The sequence below is a fragment of the Stylophora pistillata genome, chromosome 2 (genome assembly GCF_964205215.1).
Source record: "Stylophora pistillata chromosome 2, jaStyPist1.2, whole genome shotgun sequence".
NCBI classification, from domain to species: domain Eukaryota; kingdom Metazoa; phylum Cnidaria; class Anthozoa; order Scleractinia; family Pocilloporidae; genus Stylophora; species Stylophora pistillata.
In genome coordinates, this window is record NC_142520.1 from 28,066,815 (window position 1) to 28,091,851 (window position 25,037).

Here is a 25,037-nt window from a genome sequence, read left to right on the forward strand (position 1 = left end):
ACAACTTATTACTGAGTCACTGCAGAAAAGCGATACATATAGGACAACAAGGCAATTTCCATGACCAAGAAGAACGTTGTTTGGTAAGGTTCTCTGAAAAAATCAAAATTGTCTTTTACTGAAGGATAATTCTCGGCTCGTTAAGGCTGTATTAGTCAAAAAAATGTTATGCGTTTTTTCTGGGCCCGTTTCCTATATGCTTTGCCAGCTAAGAAAAGGGACGGATTAGTTTGATGCAGTTTTCTTGCAATAAATATAGCAAATACAACGGAATTTATGAAGAGTAAAATTTCAACCGCGAAAATTTACCTATTTTGAATAAAACTAGCGTTATAACTGTCCACCTATCCGTTTTCCTCGTTATTTTCCATTATTTTTGGCTACAATAAAAAAACTTTTGTACGGCCAGTGGATATTACTTTCTTTGCTGGAAATAACGGTATTCTGCCCTTCGATTTTCTGGTGCTTCGGAGTGGCCTGTTATGGAAGCTTATAAAACCTGGTTTTTAAAAATACAGCTTAATTTTATAGATTTCTTTTTATGGAAAATGGGAATTCCATGCCCTTCGAAATCATGTGCCAAGTTACACGTCGAGGTAGAAGTAATTCAATTCACATTGGGGTTTTCATGGCATACGCGATGGAAGGCAAGAGAGAAATAAACTAACATAAAGCAAGTCGAGTGTCGTGGGTCAAAAGAAAATGGAGGGGTGGGAATGGAGACAGGTGGAGGTCTTCCTTTTATTATTCCAGGTTCAAGGATTCTTTCACTATTGTGTTTGATATGTCATATTTCAAAAAGACTCTTTCTAAAAAACAACAATTACACGCACCATAGTTGTACGCATCATTTGCTCGCCAGCTTACAAATTTCATAACAAGCGAGTCTGATTTCGTTACCCTAGTTCTTTTGGCGTCAATCTATTTCGATCATCTCCTTAACCTTGGCCTTTGTTAATTCTTTATTCTTTCTGACCCAATCGTTGATGAGATCCTTTAGTCTCCTCTCGCTCAGTTGCCCTTCGAAATACAAATATACTGGAAAATAGTGCAGAGGTCACCTTTTAAGCTCTTCAGACACCTTTTACAGGCAAGCCCCTAAAAGGGGCAAAAAAGGCCTTCATCTATTAATATCTAGTTTGGAAGATTATAATTTCGTAATGGCGCTCTACCTGTTTGGCGTTGAGAAGGTTTATTTTTCCCGAATTCATGATGAATACGCACAAAAGAAAACCAACGAACTTGAAACAAAATGATATTCCTGCCTTCATGCAAATCTGATGAGTTGATTGGTAACTACTTAAAAGACAGAAACTTCCACGTTATCATTTTCTTCCATAAAATAGCCTCATCGAACAATATTTTAGAAAACTGTACGTAAAAAAATGTAGATTCTACATTTCCCGAGCAATTTTTATCAAACTTTTCTGTGGTAAGACTTCCTTAATACATTAAACATGCACAAATCATAATTATATATGTCCCCACTTAAGTCTTGTGAAAACTGACTTTCTCAGTCATTGTGATTGTATATATTTTTGCTTTCTGTGACACAAATTATGAAAATCATAAAGGGATACTAGAAGACAAGGAGATTCGAAAGCAAAACAGTGCATAATAGATGAAGGGTTTTTACCGATTTCTATTTTTACTGATGCACAGGACACGAAAACGAAAGAGCTTTCATCAACAAATATTATTGATTAGCTAGCAAATTTGAGGCGTATACCTTGAGACAATCTTCGAAACAGATATATTGAGCGTTATTTTGAGGTATAATATAGTTTTGAAAAATATTTTATATAAGAAAAGGGCAGATTCTAGCTTTTTTCATTCAAATGCTCCCTAAATTTACTGCGATATCTTAAGTTGGATCGAATCAAAAGTGCGACGCAGGGAATTCTCCGACTCGATTCTACTACATCACATCCATCTATTTAAGTCTATCTCACTTTCAGTTTTCAATTGGACCGAATGCACCTCATTACAGACGTTCGAGGCAGTATTGAACTGTTTCAGTATAGATTTATTCGCTCAAGAAAGCCCTAACACCTGTTTCAACGCAACAGATTCTTAACGAAAAGGGTGAGGAAGCATCGTAAATTTCAACACCAGGTTAGACTGAAGGCCTTGCCTCGTATATTAATTGATAAAAATATTGAGAAAGTTTCTTTTGTTTTGATCGACACACGCTTTGAAGGGTACATCCATCCTTTGCGGAAGCTTGCTTCTTTAAAAATGTTTTCCTTAGGTGTTTATACCTGTTATCGCTGTGCATACATCATGCTTTTATTTGGTTCTAACAAACTTTCACTGCCAATGCTTTCATTCGTGAATACAAAATTTACGTGGACAACGTGAGATAGATTTAATTAAACAAGAATAGACCAACCTGTTCAAGTAGGTAGCAAGGGTTTTAAGTCAACTGAAAGCGAAAAAAACTGTGATTACCTTTGAACTGGTAAATTTACAAATCACTTACATGTATTGGGATCCAGGTTTTCACTGTGATAAAAACAAAACTACTTTTTTCCGAGAACCACTTGCATGTTTTTCTGGTAAAACGGGAAGTCTGTCCGAATAAGTTCTTATCGAGATGTCACGCAATGCTCACCAAATCGTGCGCTTACCAATTTTTTTACATAGCGTTACGTAATTTTTCGGTGTAGGCCGTTCCAAAGATTAGTCATGTGTCATGAAATTTAAATTTGATATATACTTTCGAGCTGTAACGCCATTTTAGGGACTTTTTCGAACCATGCGTGTGAGCAAAGCATAGTCACTAGCTTTGGTGTCTAGCTATTTTGATAACACTATGACTACATCAAGAAAGAACAATCACCGTCGTCAAATCAAGTTAGCGTAATTAATTTTTATCATGTACGTGTTGGTGGAATTTAGAATTTTTCTGTTAGAAGTAGGAGGGTCTCAATGGGGTTAATCGTTAGCCGTAAAACGGCCAAAAAAGTTATCTGCTAAGCGTGAAGATTGACAGATTAAATGCCTCTTGAAGAAAATTGTAGGGCAGCCGTATTTCCATCCGCAGTGAAGTTAGATTTAAGAACACTCGAGATCTTTGAAATTTTGACTTCATTAAGTAAAAAAAAAATATTCATCAAGGAAATGAGGAGACATATGTTGGAAGTAACAAAATGATTATTTCTAGCATATCTCGTGGGTGGTTTGTTGATTGGTACGCAACGAAAACTCACACGGTTGTATTTACAATAACTGGATACGTGAATCGTTTGTAAATTTTTCGGCCATCAGTACTCGACAATTTTTCGGTTCTCACGACACTGAACATCTGAACATATATATTTGAAGAAGAATTTTGAATAAAAAAGAAAACGTAGATTACTTTTAACGTTTTTTGTTGGAAACTGCAAAAAGGCCGTGAAACTCTGAACTCATGTCAAGGTTCCGTTTCTAGCATTCAAGTGAGAAATCAAAGGCTTTGGAAAACAGTATACGTAATACGGGAGGAGTAACATAATGTGTGGATGAGGGTTAAAAATGCAACAAAAAGTATGGATTTTTAATGGAAATACATTAGTTTGCATTAATCGAAGCCTTAGTGAAAGTGCTGCCTTAAACTGAGTTTAGCAAGTAAAGAGAGAGGGAAGGGAGGCGGAAAAAAAAACTACCACTATGAATTGTGTCTCATACGTAGATAGTTTCTTGAGCACACTGAATCAGGTCACACACATGGAAGTGTATTGAATACAACTCCCTTACAAACCATCAAGATCGTTTCCTTTATTTATCAGAACATGGCGTTAGCTAAGGCAAGGAGACGCCACATCTTTAACGAAGGAGCTTCGTGATTTCTCTGCAAAGTATGTGAAGATTTCAGATGTAAACAAAACTCGTACCAGAACACTGGTGAACGATTACATTGAAGACCAGATCATAGAGTTCTGTCGACAGAAGTCCGAACTTCGGATTATAAATCTGCAGTACACTGGCAGTTTTTACGAAAGGCTGAAGACTGAAGCTGCCGATGAAGTAGACATCATGGTAGTACTGGGAACGCCAGGTTCAGAAATCGAGGTCGTAGCATCCGAAGTGCCTGGGTACGTCCGTTTGAAGTCAAGACATAACCCGATTTTCTGGAAGTATTCGGGTCATGAAGGTTATCTTGACCCCAAGAGTTTTCGAGATCGTTGGTACCTAAGTATTGTTCAACGAGCAGTGAATAACGTCAAACCGAGAGGAGAGTTTTCTGACGTTCGTCTGGTTGTCCGTACACACAGACCAGCAGTCCAGGTGGATATTTTCAGGAAAGGATCTAAAGAGAAGCTACTATCAGTTGATCTCGTCCCTTGCTTCCAAGTCGAGGATAGCTGGTATGTGCCAAAGCCTTTTAAAGGTAAAAGATTTTTTTTCAATCACAAGGTTTTTTGGAGGCAGTCGTTTTCGTTGGAGGAGAAGCAAGTCCTGGAGAACATGGACCAGAAGGACTATGGCTGTAGGCACGAGCTTCTTCGAATCGTAAAAACCGTGGTTAAGAGGCAGGTGACATCTTTGCCATTGGATTCCTACTATTTGAAGACCGCCTTCATGCATTACTTAAAGAGAGGAGGCCTAGACTGGGTGAGCGGAGACGCTTTAGGGAAGCATTTCCTTAAATTTCTTGGAGAGGTGCAGTTATATTTGGAGAGTGGAAATCTTCCCCACTATAGTTTACCTGGTGTAAACCTTCTGAACGATTTCAAGAAAGTGGTTGTGAAGAATATGGCGACTCGTCTGAAAAGGATCCTGAATAGCGAAGCAAAGCTGAGCAAGATTCTTGAATAATATATAGCTTTGGGGATTCTGTCTTTCTCAGTTTAAATTATCAATTGAAATGTAATTCATTATTGAACTTTGTATCGTCGTTTTGGGTGGAGGATGCTACATAGTGAACAAATTGTTGTCTCGCTACGAAACCCACCTACGTCAACGGACCCTTCACATTCTCGTGAGTTGTTTTTCATTCCTTATACGTTCAGAAGGGAAGAAAACAGCCCACTTCAACTAGCAGAAATAAGGCGAGTCAGCGAAAGAAAGTAGCGTGGTAGAAAAATCAATCATTTTGGCCTATCCCCCCTTGTTTTTTTTTTCTTTAATGGATCACTTGGTTTCTTATTCATTATTCATTACCATAACTTACCCATGGTCGACATGCAACCTACCATCTGTAGGTTGCATGTCGACCATGTTTTATGATGACCAAAGATATGCATTATCGACTCAATTATTCTACTTTTAAAGTCATGATGACAAACTGACCAGAAATTGATTTTTTTTTTTTTTTGGTTTAATTAAAAGTCATGTTAAAATCCCTTCTTCATTTTTTCGTCAAGGCCAAAAGAGGAGAAAATCTTAAGCAACTACGTGAGTTGATTACAAGGTCTGCGCTATAAATCCAACTGCGATCTTTCCTTTTGCGAAACAATGTTGTAAAGGAAACTCGCTCAGTTTTCTGTTTCAATTTGCTTGACATGTTCTGCCATAACCATAAAAAAAAAGATTTCCCTTGAATACACAAGAGATGAACGAAATTACTGAAATAGTGGTGAGTGCTAAGGAATAAAATCATCTCATAAAAGTCTCGAAAAGGTCAAATTTTGGTAAATGATACGCGTATTACTTGCATTGTCGAATATAAATATAAATTTAGTTTTCTAGAAGGAAAATCTGATGGATTTGACGACTAATATTGGCTGGCTTTATTGATGATTGACGGTAAAGACCTTTAATTTTTGACACTTTACAATTAATATTTTTTCTGTTTGACGGTTAATACCAGTGAAACTTACATTTAAGGGTTTTTCCGCACTGGCAAAAAAGTTGTTTATCTATGCAAATTTTCCGTCATTACCAACATTTTACAAGTGCGGATGGTTGTTGCGACTTGATAAGTTTTGGCCGAAGGCTTAAAACGCACCGCCAGCGTGTAATTGAACTGAAATCAGTTAACTAGAAAGGCAATAATTGTCTTTCGTTGCAAAAGTAGCAGATAAGACGTGGATGGAATTTGACAGCTTTGAAATATTTAAGGCGGATGCAACACACGAAACAAACATTTTTCACAGCAAAATTTGTCCTTTGATTTTGTTGGGACAATTTTAGCTTTGTCCGCTAAAGCAGAAAGACTCTAAGACGTAATTATAATGAAAGCAAAGACAAACAAATAAACAAACCAAAACTTAAAAAGCAAAACTTTGCACAGTCTGATGTTATCTTTTAACTTTAGGCATTTAAAATAACAACAACAACAACTTTTATTTGTACCCAGCAGTTACCATTAAATTACATTAATTCTATACTACACAGGTCTATATGGAGAGTGCAGGTTGCCCTCAAGTAACCATAGGAAGATATAGGGCGGCCGCACTTACAGGTGATAACTTATGGATATCAGGTAAGTATTTTAAAAGAAGAATATACTTTAGGTCGAGGGGGTAGAAGCTGGAACATGACGATCAGAGTTGACAAATGTTCTACTTTTGGAATACGGAAACTGTGCACTAAATCTGTCCAGTAGTTACCCAAGCTGTTGATCAATGGAGTTCTAATTCCCTGTGTGGAAATGGGTGAATTATTTCGTTACTTAGGTTGCTTCTTTGACTTCAACATGTCTAATAACCAACACAAATCTGAATTGTCTTCTCTTGTACAAATCTTGATGAATGACATCGATATAAAGCCACTGCATCCTAAACACAAACTTCTTCTGTACAGCCGCTATGTCCTATCGAATTTCTCATGGCATTTCACTATAGCAAATATATCCAAAACCTGGATAACGCAACATCTCGACTCTGTAGTGAATGGCTACATCCGAAAATGGCTTGATATTCCGATATCTGGAACACTGAGCAATGTTTTCCTAGAAAGCAATAAACTTGGTCTTAATATTTGTCCTCCCTCTATCAAATTTACTTTGTGGCAGTCAGTTCTCCGAAGTTCATTAAAAGAATCCCCAAATGATTCCTTGAAAGCTCTCTGGAAATCGTCAAGCTGTCTCACCAATATTCAATATGATGCGAACAAATCCACTAAGGAAGTTCTTAAGGATTTCCGTTCTAATCAAGAGGATAAACTGCAACACCACCTAACATCTCAAGGTTTCTTCTTCTCAAATGTTATCAAGTATTCATTGTCATCTGTTAATTCAATATGGTCGGTGGCCCAGTCCCATCTACCGAAGAACATTTACAACTTTACCATCCGATACATCAGCAACACTCTTAGTCCTACATGTAAGAATTTGGTAAGATGGGGATTATCACAAAGTCCTGATTGTTCCTTTTGCCTTAATCCTGAGTCACTCCTTCATGTTGTCGCTGGTTGTCAACAATGCCTTGATCGCTTTACCTGGAGACACGACTCAATCCTTAACTTCATTGCCAAGTCCCTTCAACCTGTAATTAATGTTAGCTCCTCAATCTATGCAGATGTTACTGGTTTTCTAAATCCCTCAATAATAACTGGTGAAAATTTTCGCCCAGATCTTCTTTTCCTAACCCAGTCCAAGTGCCTATATGTTCTAGAATTAACAGTTGGTTTCGAGTCTAACTTGTACAACAATGCAGTACGTAAAAAAGAAAAATATCAGAACTTGATTAACGAAATGAGTAGAACCTTCAGATGTGTGAAATTTGTAAATCTCTCGATGAGCTCCCTTGGCGTTTTCTCAGATGAATGCTCTACGTTCTTAGGCATGATAAATGACATAGGCATTGCCAAAAAGCAGCAACTTTACATAATCAATAAAATGATAAATATAGCTATTAGAGCAACATATTACGTCTTTTGTTGCAGAAATAGCAATTGGGACAACTCAGATTTGATGCAATTTTGATTTGTGTGTGTGTGTTGAATAAGCCAATCTCAAGCAGCATTTGTAAATTGCCTATATGTGGTGAGATTTACAATTGTACCTTTAAAAACACAAATAAAGCTTCCATCATCGTCATCATTAAGTACTTGGGTACGTCCGACTTAAGACGAGAAGTATGTTGGTGGATATGTTGTCCTTAATGCTTTTAATTACCCGGTACTTTCGTGAAATCCTAAAACGAAAAAAGCCTGTATTTACATTTAACATCGTCTATCCTGGAAGGTATACGTAATGGCTTCATGACAGTTTAATAGCTGTTACCACATTGTGAGAGGTTTTCCCAAATTTACGCTGTTTACAGTTAGACACAGAAACCACTTAGATTAAACTAAGAATAATCTAGTAAATTTTAATCCATGTTTCTCTTGCGAAGGCGAATTAGGTATTATTTTTTTGAGCGAGATTCTGTACAAGAAGTGGTCAGTTATGGCATAAAACGGCGTTTCATATCGTTTTTGTAGCTACTGCCTTCTATATATTGTCGCAATAATTGAGTGAGGAAAACAAAAGAATTCCAATCTTGACCCAATTTTCCCCCGTGCTACTAATTCTTTGTTTTGGATTACTACAGAAAATGATAAACATCTCAAAGTAATTTCAGAATGGTGCTTTTCCTTGCAGAAATATCTTGAAAGGTGTGATCGGTGCTTCATGAAAACTTAAAGAAAAAAACTTTTTTTCGAAGAGAGAACATTTTACAGCTTGAATAAGCGAAGTATACCCAGTAGATCCAAGGATATAATTTTTCAGTTCTTGCCGCGGCACCACAAAAGATGCTAAACATGAACATCTCAAAATAATTTCACAGTGGCGTCTTAGGAGGCAAAGACTTTTCCTCGCAGAAATATCAAGGAAACTTTGAAGATGTAATTTCCTTATTCGAAGAGAGTGCACTTTACTATCTCAGTCTGTACTAATGCCTTAAAGAGCCGCTAATAAAGTCCGAAGTTTAACAGGATGACCCTCTTCGACGGAACGCGGGGGTATGAAACAAAAATCTCATGAAGATGGAATTGCAATGACTGAAATAAGAAAATAATTTTTAATTATCACGCAAAATTAAAAGGAGCATTTTTTAATCATTATAGGAGCCAAAAGGATAGACCGATAGAGGAACGGTGCCATGGACTACTAAAATTAAGTGTTTGCCAACTACTAAAATTAGGAATGTTCTGGCTAAGTGTGATTGTCTTGTGAGCCTTGGTTTTTTTTTATGTGCTTCAGTCCTCACATTTTTTTCACTTTTTGAGTAACGCGTCCTCGACCGCTGTGATAGGGCTTACTTCTCTTACGATAGTCGCCATCGCAAGTCGCGTTTGCGTGCGTCCTTGACCTAGCCTTGAATTCCCAACGGGAGGGTTTGTTTAGGTTTTTGTTCTCGTAGATTGTTCAGCAAACCTGATTGATTTGCAAGCACTTTTGAGTCATATACCTTGAGAAATTCCTCGAAACGGACCAATCGAGCGTTCTTTTTAATATTATTATTTTTTACCATCAAATATCGCTTGAATCTTTCTCTTGTGGAACAGAGTACTCCTAAGTATGTGGTATGCGGCAAGTTTTCTGTTTTGCATGTGAGACAAATATTCTGCATCAATACCCTCTAGCATCTTTATACAATCTCTAGTTCTTTTCAGTGCTACAAAATTGTGCCATAACAGTAGCCACATGCAGTCGTTGATTGTCTGTTTTTTATATCCCGAGACGGACTCCGCCGAAAAGCGGGGATTGCTCGAAGCTTACAGAGCTAAAAGCTGATGCAGCAAATTTAAATCCTTCACAAATCCTGCCACCATGGCAGCGTTCTCTGTCATCGGTTGTCTTCTCAAAACGGCTGTTGCATGCTTTAAGCTATGTTAGTCTCTCCATAAATTTGTCGCCAAGTTGTCGCATCTCGTAATTTTTCCATCAAACTCGTGGGCTGTAGCAAACGGAGGAGAAAACGCTACGCCTTTTTCATTTTATTAATATCGCATTCGATGTGTTTTTAAGTTTCTTCTTCTGGACGATCGATTGGAGATGATCTCGTGTGAGAAAGATAACCGGCTATGTGATCGAGGGCAAAACCACCAACCGAATCATTAATTCCATCTACAATCGGCGACAAATTTGGTGATACATCAATCTTTTCAAACCCCTCTTAACGCACTTTTATCTCTTTTGCCCATTGCAGGCCCCCCTTTCCCAGATAACAATGTTGTATCGTGATCTCATGAACTTTCAACTATCTATTGAATTTGGGAGGGGGCTCTGTTAATGATTTTAATCTCTTAAAAGAGTGTGATAGGAACAGGGCTGGTATTTTTCAGATAAGTAGTACTATTCAAAAATGATGTTTCAATTAATTTCCTCATCACCAAAAATGCTCCAACGCCACGATTTTCCACGAAATTCTTGGATATGCTTAATTTTTTTCTTGTAACCATCGATGAAAATCAAGGCCTCAAAGTCTGGTGCAATTCCGCAGCCAAAAGACATCACATGTCCTGAAATGGTAAGTCCATTAGCTTCCTCATCGTAGGTCAGCCTAACTCCTCTCTTGAGCGTACTGCCAATCCATGACTGAGTGATTTTTGCCCCTTCTAATCAATTGATTGCCAAGCAATAATGGTATTGTTATTCTTAAATAAATACGTTAATCAACAAAGAATGAAAACTTGAATGAACTTGATACGTACGCCCAACCGCTGACATGTCACAGTATCCTTGGAAACTAGCAGTTGGCCCCTGAGGCTGAATCCAATATATGGTGCCGGCGCTGATGTCGAAATCTATAATAAACCAAGCGTAGGCGTAATTCCAACTCGTTTATTGTGTGTCTAATGTGTAATCGCTTCTTTATATATAGGTAATATGAGAATCAGTAATTTATTTATTTATTTATTTATTTATTTGAGGATTTGTACCAAGTACTGGAGCAGAAACAAAAGGACATGGGTCCCCTACGAGGTTTAAGCTCCAACAAACCCACCAATCCCACCCCAGGGGAGGACATCCATCACACAGTAATCTCGTGCGTGGGAAGTTAACGTCTCCTACTCCTAACCCTACACGAGACGGGTCCTCCATTTATTCGTCCCTATCGGAGAAGACTAGAATATCTAACCATTTCTTGATGTTATAGAAAGGAAGCATATTCTTCTCAATTATTTTAAGACCTTGAGTGTTGGTCCGGCCGGGGCCGGACTAATTTAATCAATCAACTGTCACTGTACAAACAAAACGAAATATCTGGTTTCACAGGTAAAGAAATTGTTCTCGCGTGGGAGCGTCTCCATGTTTCCGAAAAAATCTCCTCTGTCTTTATCGTCTTTCCAAGACTCTCCTGGTACTGTGGCTGGAAAACCTTTCCTTTCTGGAGATTGAAGTTATATCAGCAAAACATTTACGACTCACTCCAATACAGGTTTTTATAACGCTTGCTTGGAAACGAAACCTTTCGCTCTTTGATGCTCATCAGTTATGTAACTGATGAAGGCCTGGGAGAATAATCTTTTCCAGCGCTATTTTTTTTGTATGTCCTAGAATCGGGCAGTAAATTTGAAAAAAGAAAAACGAAGCTAGTCCGTATATTGATCTACTGTGAGACTATGAAAAAAAAAAGATTTGTCGTAATTAGTACGTATTTTGGAGAGCCCTTTATCATAAATTTATCTCAGTTTACCAGTTAAACCAACTGCCAACTATAGGACTGCTGAGGTTTGTTTCCCAGTGACTCAGTTGTTTCACGAGAAATTCATGTCCAGAAAAATTCATTATCATATGCATGCAAGATAGTTATACCTACCTCGATCGGTGAGTTTCTCATGATAGACGGACATTTTCCTTCGTTGAAGTTTTCAGGTCGACTTCTGTTCGTTTCTGTGCTTAGTTTCCGGAATGTTCAACAAGGTTGTGGTCCAAACTTTGGCAGACTGAAGTTCTTTGGCAGGCGAAAGAAGGAAGGTGAAAACTCTCCGTAGGGAATGATTTCAACACAGATCCCACCAAGTTGAATCCATACTTTGAGCTTGTAGATATATATACATTACCGTTTGACCATCAAAAATTGAAATTTTATCGCCAAGATTGATTGCAATAACACAATTCATTAAAGCCTCATTTCTGTTTACTGAGTCTACGAAGATCGCGCGATTTTCTTAAACAATTTTATTGATACTTTTGTAACAGCTTCTTTAACAAACAATAACTCTTGCTTTGGCAAAGTAAATGAAATAGTATGTTTAATAATTTTTAATGTTATTATATCTGTTTCTTAGTTTATTCCTCTCTTGTAGCTTTGGGAAACGTGATAAACGCTTTTTATTCTAAATCAATCGAAATTTCTGGGACATTGAGAACTGATTGTGATAGCTAAGAACTGATTGTGATAGCTAAATCTTAGACTTTTTTGATCTTTTGGGGGTAAAAAGGGGAGGCTTTGCATGTATTTTAAAGTCGGTACTGAAAGTAATGACTAAAGTAATCTAATTCTTTTTGTAATGTACTTTAAAAACACCTTGAAATATACATATATATATATATAACTAACTGCAGACAGTACTGTTTCGGCCTTCTGGGCCTCATCAGTGCAGTGCTAATGCTAGGATGGAGGAGAACCAATATGGTCACCCCAAACGATCCAACCTTTGTGGTATCGTCTAAGCCATGCCAGAGTGCTCAAACTAGAGTACACTAGCGAGCATGCGCAATTGCAGAGCAATGACTCATCCTAGTTAGAGTGCTCAATTTGGACATGAAAGCAAAGCTTTGTATGCCAAAGAGCTATATCTAACTGCAGACAGTACTGTTTCGGCCTTCTGGGCCTCATCAGTGCAGTTTTTTTATGTTTAAGGTGGACGGCCGGGCCCCCGATGAAGGGCGTGTGCAATGCCCGCCGACCAACAGGACTAATCCCCCCCATGGCTTGCGTGCAATGCCTTAGGGTTGGGGTCCACCAGAAACGAGGGTCACCAGACACCAAACTCGCTGGGGAATCGAACCCCACCTCAACAAAAATTAACACACTCACACCAAAAATTGAACACACACACTCGATAACTTAAATAACTTAAACTACTTTTTAGTTTTCATTTTTAGGTTTTAAATTTTTAAACTAATATTAAACTATTTCTTCGGAGTGTACTTTAGCACATGTCTAGGAGGACCATTTTGCGGGTTGAGAACAAAGGCAATTGAACCAGGAGGAACTTGAAGGTGTGATGTTAACCGTAGGAGGTCTACTCTATCACCTGAAAGGCCAGGAGGTGTGGATAGCAATTCGAGAATTTCACTTCTGGACTTGGAAGAAATGACTGACGAAACGGAGGGTGGCACGGTTATCTTATTAGCGACTGGTACGGAAATCGACTGGGTTGTATCCGTTGTAGCAGGCTTCTTTACAGTTCCTTTTGAAACCGGAGAAGACTGGGGAGCAGCGCGTTTACGGGAGACATTGTCTGATGGTACTTGGTCAACCGATGTGCAGGTTGGAAAACGGTCCTCGCTGGCCTCAAGGTTATCGCACTCTTCAGACTCAGCAACAACGTCATTAGGGACGGGAGCAATTGTCTCAGCTGTCACATCATTTTCTTGAGCTACAGACGAGGGTATGTCCATCTCTACTGATGTGTCTACAGCAGGTTGAGCACCCACGGTCGCCTGACAGTTCCTAGCTAGATGTCCACCTTGACGGCATCGGAAGCATTTGCCCCTAAGGGGACACTCCGCCGACTTATGACCAACTTTATGACAAGTAGTACACTGGAGGGGTTGCCCCCTATACCAAATTTTACAGCGGACGCCACGGATAGAAATAAACGGTGAAATGACATTCCTAATAACCATTTGGACAATGCGTGACCCGGTGGACACTGAAGGCCTTCCGGGCCAAACCTGATTGCGAACAGATTTGACCGTACCATATGCGGACAAAGCTGTGCTGATGGCGTCGTTTGATCCCTCAAAGGGAAACCAAGAGACTACAACAGTAGTAAGCTGGGGAGGAGGAGGAGGGGGTTTAACCACCCTACACTCTACATCGCCCAACTTGATGACACCTAGCTCCTCAAAAAATAACTTAGCAGCATCGCCGTTCTCAGCAAAAGTGACTCTCGCAACACGGCCAGGACATGCCTGCACCGCAGCCACCCGATGGTCAGACTCACGGTCAAAAAAACCCAGCAACAAACCAACCGCTTCCGAGAAAAGTACCTCCTCAGGGAGCCCCTGACAGTCAACGTCGATGGTCCTATTAAAGGACACGACCATGCTGAAACTCGGACCCAACCCAAAGACAAGTCAGAGGGATGGGTGACCGAAACAGAGAAAAAGCAAAAAGGAAAGCAAGTTCGGATCGACCGAGAAATCCCAAAAAAGGGATGGGCGACCAAAACGGAACCAAAGAAAACAACCACTGCCAGGGAGGAAAAAGTCGCAAGTTTTCCCTCCCGGCAGGTACTCACTTATCCAACTCAGACCTCGAAAAACACCAGAACCAACTTCAAACTACAAGAGTATGAAGCAACACTGACCATGCGAGACCTGGGCCTCATCAGTGCAGTGCTAATGCTAGGATGGAGGAGAACCAATATGGTCACCCCAAACGATCCAACCTTTGTGGTATCGTCTAAGCCATGCCAGAGTGCTCAAACATATATATTTTTTTCGCAATGAGAGAAACGAAACATTTACAAACAGCTTTCCGTCGAAAACGAATGTTTATTTTTCAGAGCAACTTTCTGAATGCACAAGTTTTTCTCTTCTTTGTGAAAACAGAAAAGATGGGCTAATGACTTGAATCATGTACATTTTATTACAAGAAAACTTTCAAACAAGGTTTGGAAACTGAGTAAAATTACTCGAGAATATCAGCCTGCCGCGTGAATTAAGCTGAACGGAAATACTTGATGGATTATAGTATAAGTTATTAATGTTCACATTCAGTTTCGTTGCTGCTATATCTATATCTTTCTCTACACCGATCTGATGTAGATGATTATTTTCCAAACCGATTCAGCCTGTAAGAATAATAGTACTGCTAGCTAAAGTAACGATTTAAAGTTCTATTAGTCTCGGTAGCGAATAGTACTGTACAATCCTCAATGCCTTTTCGGTCACCCTCCCCTCCCTTGTCTGATTAAACGCCATTCCCTCTTTTACTTCTAATCGAAGTTCCAAGGTGTTTGATCGATATTTCTTGGATTTGCTTTTTTTTAACTTGCCGTAAAAGGACTCTTAGTTTGAATGTTAGGATACGACATAAAGTTGATTAACTTTATATCGCATCCTAATTTTACTCTCAGACCATTAGTTATTGGTAATAACACTATAGAACGCGTATCGACTTACAAGATTCTAGGAGTATTCATCGATAGCGACCTTAGGTGGAATAGTCATGTTAACTACATATATAAAAAAGCTTGCAAGAAGCTCTACTCTCTACGTATTCTACGTCGAGCCGGCGTTGACCAAGGTAGCATGTTAATGGTCTGTACAAGCGCTGTTAGATCTGTTATAGAGTACACCGTACCAGTATGGCAATCCATTCCAGGTTATCTATCTGACAAAATTGAATCCATACAGAAAAGGGTGCTTAAGATAATTTTCCCATGTGCCGATAGTTACTCAGAATCCCTCGAGTTAGCACGGGTGGAGACCCTTGCGTATAGAAGAGATAAGATATGTAAAGAGTATATGTGCAAAATGAAGGACTTAAACCATCCTCTCAATCCTCTTCTACCAAGACGCTTAGACGATGCCTGTCCCTATAACCTCAGGCACAAATCAGACCAGTTGTATCTTTACAGAAACGTTACTACCTGTAGAACGAAGCGCACCGAAGACTTTTTAACTCTAAAGTATTTTTAACAAATGTGATGTATGTTCCGTGTGGTGTATATAACTTGTACTTAATGTATACAGAAATGTACATAGTCGTTCTTATTAAGTTTTCATTGTATCATAACTCGTTAATTCAGTAAGTTACTGCAAGAGAGTTTAGTAAACTATTATTATTATTATTATGATTAAATTACAGAAGAGACCTTTAAGTTCATAAAGTTGTTTAATTAAATAAAGTTGTTGTCGCTATCTCTAGCACGGGAGATTTCGCACTCTCTTTCGTCTCGAAACGTTTTCGTTGTTGGGGAAGAAACAACACAAAGCCTCAATATTTTTTTCCGAATACTCTGAAATTCGCTGCTGTCAGATGCTCTCCCACATCCAGTCTGGGGCTTGAATTCTCAAGCTCTTACACGGTAGTCCGTCGCCCTACAATCCGGCTAACCAAGCGGCGGTTTGACGACCAGCCACACAAGCAACAACCAAAAAAAAGGAGAAAGTTATATTACTGTGGTATCAACTTTATTTAACAAGGGTAATACAGGACAGTGCTTCAACTGAGTAACTAGTGGCTCTCTAAGCGCTTCAACCGAGTAACTAGTGGTATACTCTGGATTAATAAAAATAAAACCTTAATAACATTATATGACGCCAAGTCCTAACTTGGCGTACACGTATAAATAGTGAAGTATTATAGTCCTAAAATCGAATCATGTATCACGAGATAAAAAAATGATACAAGATTTTCTGTTTCGAGTTGGATGAGCTCATACTCAGCTTCCTCAATACTGCTGGTGTTAACAAGTACAGGGTTTAGTTACACACTTGTGAGGCAAATCACTTTTTCACAAGAGTTAAGGTGAGAACTGAATTAGTTTACAAGGACCTGATGCAGTGAATGAGATAAGCGGGTATTGACTTAATATACATATAGAAATAATTTGGAATGTAAAACGAAGGAATGAAAAAAAATTATCATATTTACTCGTCACGAGCGTGGGGGAAAGAAAAGGATTGACATCCCTTTAAGACTCGAATCTTAGGCTTTCGGATTTTATCATCTGAGACTCTACCACAAAATTATCGTTTACGTAAATCAAGACCTACACTGGGTTCATATATGACAAGTGTCCTGCATACTGCTAAGATCTGCAATGTCGAAAGTGTCATGTCTGAAAATAGATAAAGAAACGCCGAGCTCCATTGTCGAATAAAAAATATTCAAAAATCTAAATATTAAGGTTTAACGAATGAATCCTTTAAGAGGCTTAATGTTTTTTTCGTCAGTACACACTCGTTACGACAGATAAAATCGTTCTTTATCCGACGACCGAAGAGAAAATTCTCCTCGGTCTTTAACAGTTAAAATGAAAGAATTATTTCTCGTTGCTGACACGTAGATTATCGTCACGTACAAACCTTTAGGTAGCTGATTTATATACCCATAGAAGATCTTTGCAGCTACAACATTACTGATTCCAGTATCATGTGCGCCGCTTGTCTTATACGAACCGTGGTATATAGCCACACTTACTGGATCCTAACCCAGCGGAAAATACTGAGACTCAAAGAGAGAGAAACTTACGTGACTCATATTTATCTTTCGCGGTCCCAATTTACAGAAAACTGATTCAGTAATACCTCATTCACTAAAATTTTTGCAAGATACGCTGAGGTTCTCTGTACGCACGACGATGCATGGAATTCACAGATAGAAAATACTTACAGCGCGTATTTCTTTAAGAGGAGTAGGTATGGTTTTCGCTTTAATGTAATCAACTGACACCTTCCTCCACAAGACGCAAAATGATTTGAATCTGCTTTTCTTTAGTTACGACGAGAAGTCAAGTTTTCTTGGAAAAGAGCTCTATTGGGGTTAAATAGTGGCACCTTAAGGTGAGGAAAGATAGGAAAATAATAAGTAGCATATTATAATCAAAAGATGGGAAATTTGTGAAAGAAAATATACAGACTACTATGTTATTGATGGCATCTCCAGTCTTAAGCTTTATATCTCCATCCGGTGATGAACATGTGTGATCTTTGAGAAGAGATAAAGTTATCATTTTAAGGGAGGTATCCTGATGTAACACCAAATTCTCTTTACATATAAGATAAAGCCAGTGATTGAAGACATCAGAAAGATGGTTGCCCGCTAAATCTTGCTCGGAACTCGACTTTATGTAAACAAACCCGTCATTTATAGAATGAACAGATTTATTATTCCAAAAATAATTGTAGTGGAATGCATATAATAGCGCCATTGAATTTGACTGGGGATTTTAGTCACTTTTGACAGCAGAATTGCAGAATTGGCGGGAGTCATTTACACGAAATAAGTTGATCGCCATTATTTTTAGAACCTTCATGAGTTTGTCACGGCGAAAGCGGAAAATGAAAATTTGACAACATCGTAACGCTTTTCTTATGGAAAGACGATAAATTGTTCATCAGATAAACTGTGCTACCGGACTGATATCACCATTCAGCTTTAGACACGCCATTCGACTTTCGTGTCACTTTCTCAGGTTGATGAATGAATGCAAAATTCTCATTCCTTTGTGAAGTCGCCTTTCAAGTTGTCTGTAAAGAACTGTGGTGTTTTTGTAGTAAAAAAAAAAACAATACACGACTGTTTGTAGATATGGTATTACTGTTCTAGTCATTAACATAAAGCCGGAGAAATTGTATTTTGGTACGATATAGCTCACGGTACGGATTCATCCTCTTCGATTTAGTTATGGCAGAGTGTCCTGCTCTGAGGAGAAAAAGGATTTTGCGAATTTCGATTATTTTCTGCTGAAAGGGAAGTAGTTGAATCTAAATCGCAGAACGAATTAATCCTCACGCAGAATCATATAAAAATAAGAATAAAATATAAAAAACCAACAAACAATAGAGCACAGAATTGTCTTGAAGTAGAACTGCAATTTTGAACACGAAATTATGCATTAGATGGGATTAGATCTTTTCTCATTTCGTGAATATGAAATCTTTTATGTCTTCATCGAAATTGATGTAACGCAAAACAACATTCTTGATATTTTCAGGCATGTAAAAATAACAAATGACATCGTTTTGGGAATAGAGAGATTCAGAGGAAGATAGTTCAACAGCTACAAATCAATTTTTATATTATATTTTAATATAATGATATAATTTTTATATTACAAATCATGACAGCTGTTTAGAGCCTAAGTTAATTGGAAGCGCGAAGGTTTAGTTTGACTCGATTTTTTTCTAGGTTTGTTGATGTCAGATATAAACATATTTAAACTACATTCTGCTCACAAATTCTACAGGGTTCTCTTATTTGAATCACAGCTGAATCGTCTGTCCGCGATGCAATTTCCTTAACCGTTTAACTCCCAGAAGTAATTTTACATGAAACTTCTCCTTATAAAATTCATACATTATCCAGCAAACAGGCAATGAGAATAGTCAAACTTATCAGGTTAAACTTGTGATCTTGATCTGAAACCAACGTCTCGTAAGTAATTTCAAAGGAGATGTGTAGCAGCTAGAGGGAGAATTAACAATCAGATCTTGGGAACTAAGGGGTTGACAGTATGTGACTACAAGGCCGGCGGCAGAAGCACTTGGTGAACACGTGACAAAGCTGGATGACCTCAGTGTTCTATATTTAGCTCTATTAAACATCAAACCCCGCCAATATTTCTCAAAAATGAAACGAAGCATGAAACGAAACCTGAGGTTGAAAAAAAGGAAATTTAATACAAAATGAATACGTTTCTGCTCTGTTTTTAAATGGCGATAACAGTTTTGATTTCTTATCATTCACGGTGAATAGAAATAATAACGGTAAATGTCGATAGAACATCAGAATTTTTTCTGTTTCGAAAACATGACATCTTTGCTGCTTGCAATAAGCGTACCATTTATATCGTCGCATATAAAGATATCGATGTCGTCATGATAACTGGATTTATAACATGAAGGTTTTACTTTCCAAGAACCACTCCAAGATTAAATTCGATCCTTTTTTTGGAAAATATCTCTCGTAATGTGGCCTGGTTATATTTCTGTGTCCGAAGTTAACATTGCTTTTCGGAGAGCTGAGTTTCGGTGCAGCAGATGTCTACATTCGATGCTGTTAAATTTGTTTCAAAATTGTCTTTGATTCAAATTTTCAGTTAATATCTGTATGATAAACAGGATGAACATTTCTGCTTGTGGATATGAATTTATCTTTGATCTTCTCGAGTTTATAATGTCTCTTCAAGCGTGAGCTCAAGAAGGCTGTACATTGGCTAAGTTCATTCTCTCCATTTTTGGGGACGAGGCGAAGGTTTCTTCAATATACATATATATCTTATTAGACGTTTTGTTGTGTAGTATCGCTGAGTATTTTTACGAGTTGTGTCGTATTTTGACGAGCCCGTAGGGCGAGTCAAAACACAAATAACGAGTAAAAATACTCAGCGATACTACACAACAAAACTTCTAATAAGTTATTTATTATCCAACACGCCAAACTGTTGTTTCTGCGGGCGAATTTCGCGGATATTTATTTACGGGAGTCCGTGACAGAAGTATGCGAAGGGGAACGGAATTGGCGCGTTGTTGTGTTGCTGTTTCTATTTTCTTCATTAAATGAAGAAATTTTCTTGTCGTCAAGCGATTTTTCTTCGTTCGATTCATCAAATGAACTTGGATCTATATTTGCCAGCCATTCTGACTGTTCGTCGTCGGAAATATGATTGAAATTGTCCGCCACTTTTTTTTTTCCATAACTACAATCCAATTCTTCGCTTGCGTGATGCGAGAAAACCTGTTTAACCGGTACTACAATAGACGAGTACAAATTGTACTCGTCTATTGTAGTACCGGTTAAACTGGTTTTCTCGCATCGCGCAAGCGAAGAATTGAATAAAGGCTGATAGTTTCGAAAGAAACTGTTTGGGGCTGCGTTGGTGGGAGTAACGAAATAATTTGGATATATCAACAAAGTTGAAATGGTAAATTGGCCACCGTAACGATTAGAAAAGCTGACGTTTCGAGCGTTAGCCCTTCGTCGGAGCGAATAGAGGAATTGTGGGTTGTGTGTGCTTTTAAAGGCAGAAAATGGAGCTACGTTATTGGTGGGAACCTGGCAACGAGGAAAACAGCAATAAATTATAATTGGATTGTAGTTACGAAAAAAAAAAACAAATGGCGGACAATTTGAATCATATTTCCGACGACGAAGAGTCAGAATGGCTGGCAAATGTAGATCCAAGTTCATTAGATGAATCGAACGAAGAAAAACAGCTTGAAGACCAGAAAATTTCTTCATTTAATGAAGAAAATAGAAACAGCAGCACAACAACGCGCCATACAACACGCACTCCCCGTAAATAAATATCCGCGAAATTCGCCTGCACTGAAATAACAGTTTGGCGTGTTGGATAATAAATAACTTATTAGACGTTTTGTTGTGTAGTATCGCTGAGTATTTTTACTCGTTATTTGTATTTTGACTCACCCTACGGGCTCGTAAAAATACGGCACAACTCGTAAAAATACTCAGCGATACTACACAACAAAACGTCTAATAATATATATTTATTGCATGGAAAAAATACGTACATGCACCATGGAATTTCTGAATGAATCCGCTGGACTCTTTATGCTTTCGGTGTTTTGACGCTCTTGTGAATCCGTAGTAGCCTAAACTATCGAAAAACAATTTTTACTCAAGGGACAAAAATAAACTGTGTAGTTACGTCATTACACGAGGTATTTTAATCGGCTACAAGCATTTCTATTCTCTTTTTGCGTGATCTAAGCAGGAATTAAAGAGGCCGCACCACGGTAGTTGATCGATCAGAGCACAAAATTCGCCTGATCTTGCTCGCTCGCGGCATCCATTACTTCAGAAAAACAAAAAAATAGAAGGAATATTTGAATAACGTTATCAAAAGCTACCAAATATGAAACTTTTACCCCAGAAACCACAACGACTACGAATTTTTGATCATGTATGATAAGGAAACTTAGACAGCGTCACGATCAATAATTATTTTTATAATTTTTTTTTTTCGTCAGGGCTTACAAACATCACTCGAGCTTGGCCCTCGAATAATGTAGTCTGTGACACGAATATAATTTTTGTCGTCAACAATTCGAACTACGTATCCACAAGGTGGTTAGTCATATTATTTCTGACCGCCTCTCAATTGCAGTTCGGTTTTAGTAAATATGCTGTTAACGCAACAAGGGATTAAAGTGGCACATATGTTTGCGCGTTTATTACATCGTACACTGAAAGGTAAAAATGTGGGTTCAGTGAAAGCTGATAATGGTGCACAATCCTAATTTGAAGGACTATACCAACTCCTCAGCTCAAAAAAAGTTCCCCGAATATCCCCTTTAAAATAGGTTAGCATCATATGCTTTTTTCCCCCAATAATACGCTAATAAATATTTTCAAGGTTGTCTCAAGTGTTGAGATATAAATAGGTTTTTTCAGTTTCATAATTGATGATTTTACTTTTACTGAATCTACTTCCTCCGCCAAATGTTCCTATGTTCTGACAATAAATTCTCTCAATGGCCTACAAGATTAATCTATCCAGGAGTCTGACAGTAACGCTTAGTTTTTCAATTTATTTTTTAATTTTAGCAAATAATCTTTCTTGTAACAATAGTATCAATGCAAAAAACAAGAAATGCCATTTTTCCTGTCCACTATACTTCTAAAATAACCCCTTACAATATTCAATGCCTTTTGGATTAAGATAAATTCAAAACGAATAAACAGGACTTTTTCCGACACAATTTTGGAAAGGGTCATTATTTTGAGTTAATAATAATTTCCTAGCTCCTTCAAACCAAAATTTATGAAGAACTTTATTCACTGGAAATAACTACAAGATTGAAAAAAAAAATTGAAATAATGAATTAAAAATAAAAAAATAAATAAAAATAAAATTAAAAATTGAATTCAATTAAATTAAAAGAAAACAACATTTTTATAGCTTTGATTACGGTGGCCAATAGAGGACATGCCACATTTTCTTTTATCGGGTGATAAAATCAAAATATCGTGCGATAAATGATAAAATATCGCACGATAGAAGACAAATTATTGCGCGATAAATAAAAATTATCGCGCGATAATTTATCATTTATCGTGCGATAAATGAGAAACTTGTTTAGGTGACGTAATCGGCTGTCATGCATGTTTCCGTGGACGACAGTCGACAATTTTTAAAAAAATTCTTTTTAAATTCTTTAAAATTTTTTTCTCAAATATAACTTAGTGAGCAGCACTTCTGCGAACAGTAGTTGTAATACTTCTTTAGTCCGACGCGTTTCGTCAAACGGTCGTAGAGTTCTTCAGGGAGTTTAACAAGTATAACTAGACGCATGCATTTATAAGCCAAAGTTGGTGGCTAACTAAATGCTAAAAGCGTGGCTCCCAAAATGTTTTTCTCACCTTGCCTTACACTTGTTAAATTTTTCACGACCTCGCCTCTTCCTTTTCTTAAGTCCGGCCAAGGTTCTATGGTCATTGGCGTCCGTAATAACCACTAGCTCTATATATTCCCGGGCGATAGATATGCGTGACCTGTTCTCACAATTAGATACCACTCCATCTTTAAAAAAAAAAAAAAAAGCTGTGATCGTCGAGAACAGAGAAAGTTATCATTTATAGGGAGGTATCTTGAGGGAATCAAATTCTCTCTATGTGTGAGAGAAAACCAATGAATGTAGACATATCATCAGAGACGGTTACCCGTGAAATCCGTTAAATCCTGCTCTGAACTCGAGTACATGCGAACAAACCATCATTTATGAAATGGAGAGATTTTATTATTCCAAAGTGATTGTAGTGGAATGAGTTAAATGGCGCCATGCAAACTTCTCATTCCTTAGACGCCTTTCAAGTTGTCTGTAAAGAATACGAAATATAAATATAGAGGCAAGACCGATACAACGTAGATAAGTAAGTTTTAAGACGGAGCACTATATTTCGGCTGGCCAAACCTGCTGAACATTTCACTCTGTAAAGAACTATGGTGTTTGTGTAATAAACAATAATAATAATAATAATTTAATATTTGTATTGCGCAAAGTAACATGTGGATATGATCAAATGCGCATCACAACACTTTTCGGGGGACTTTGGCCGGACTGCATCAGCAGTTTACCAACAATCGAAGGAAACTTATTTAAGGATGCCCCCCCCCCCCAAAAAAAAAAAAAAATTCCCAGTAAACAGGCCAGACCACATCATAGAAATCTCGTGAGTGGGTTCTTTAAAGTCCCCTGCCTAACCAGATTAACTAATTAATAGATACAGGAGACGGGACCTACGGTTTATTCATCCTTATCCGAGCAGACTATAATGTCTATCCATTTCTTGATATTATAGAAAGGTAGAGCAATTCTGCTCAGTTATTTTAAGACCTTGAGTGTTGGTCCGGCGGGGGCTCGAACCATCGACCTCGACCTCCCGCACAACAGTCCAGCGGTCTCACCAATTGAGCTAACCGGGAGGCAGTTACTTGTTGGTGCGGTATGACTGTTCTCGTCATCAACTCGGAGAGAAATTGTATTGGTCACGATACAACTCACGATATGAATTCATCTTCTTCGATTTAGCTATGGCAGACAGAGAGTGTCCTGCTCTGGGGAGAAAAAAATATTTTGTGGATTGCAAGTTTTTTCCTCTGAAAGGGGAAAAGCTTAATCTTAATGGCAGAATGAATTAATCGTCATGCAGAAACATTTAAAACATAATAATGGAAAGTAAAAAACCAACAAATAACCCAGCACACAATTTTCTTCGAGTAGAACAGCAATGTTGATCACGAAACTAAGCATTAGACGGGATTGGATCTTTTAAATTCGTGAATGTGAAATCTTTTATGTTCTCACCGAAATTGATGTAATGCAAAACAACATTGTTGATATTTCCAGGCATGAAGAGATAAAACATGGTATCCTTACTTCTCCTTTGAATATCCATACAACAGATTGGATCAGAATAAATTTAAAATGATGAAAAACCAAGACTTTCTCCAACACAATTTTGGAAGTTGTCAATTACTTCGAGTTATAATTTCTTAGCTCCTTCAAACTAAAAAATTTATAAAGGACTTTACTCACTGGAAATAACTACTGAGTAATAAGTTCTCACTAAAACATTTAGTGATAAAAACGAGCGATAAAAAATATGAACGACGTTTCCACCGCTCCACGGTCATTTTCAAGTTAGAGTTCATGAGGAAATTTCCGCATATATACGATTTCTGAAACAATAGAATGAAGGTCAAAGCTAAGTATTTACATATAAACAATATAGAGCTAATAACTA

General features: G+C 37.9%; 2 pseudogenes; both read left to right on the top strand.

Moving 5' to 3' along the window:
• Window positions 1-122, top strand: part of LOC148738167 (cyclic GMP-AMP synthase-like receptor 3 pseudogene) — a 1,517-nt pseudogene extending 1,395 nt beyond the window's left edge.
• Window positions 123-3,516: 3,394 nt separating this feature from the next.
• LOC148738168 (cyclic GMP-AMP synthase-like receptor 3 pseudogene) lies at window positions 3,517-6,214 on the top strand (annotated as a pseudogene).
• Window positions 6,215-25,037: the final 18,823 nt, after the last annotated feature.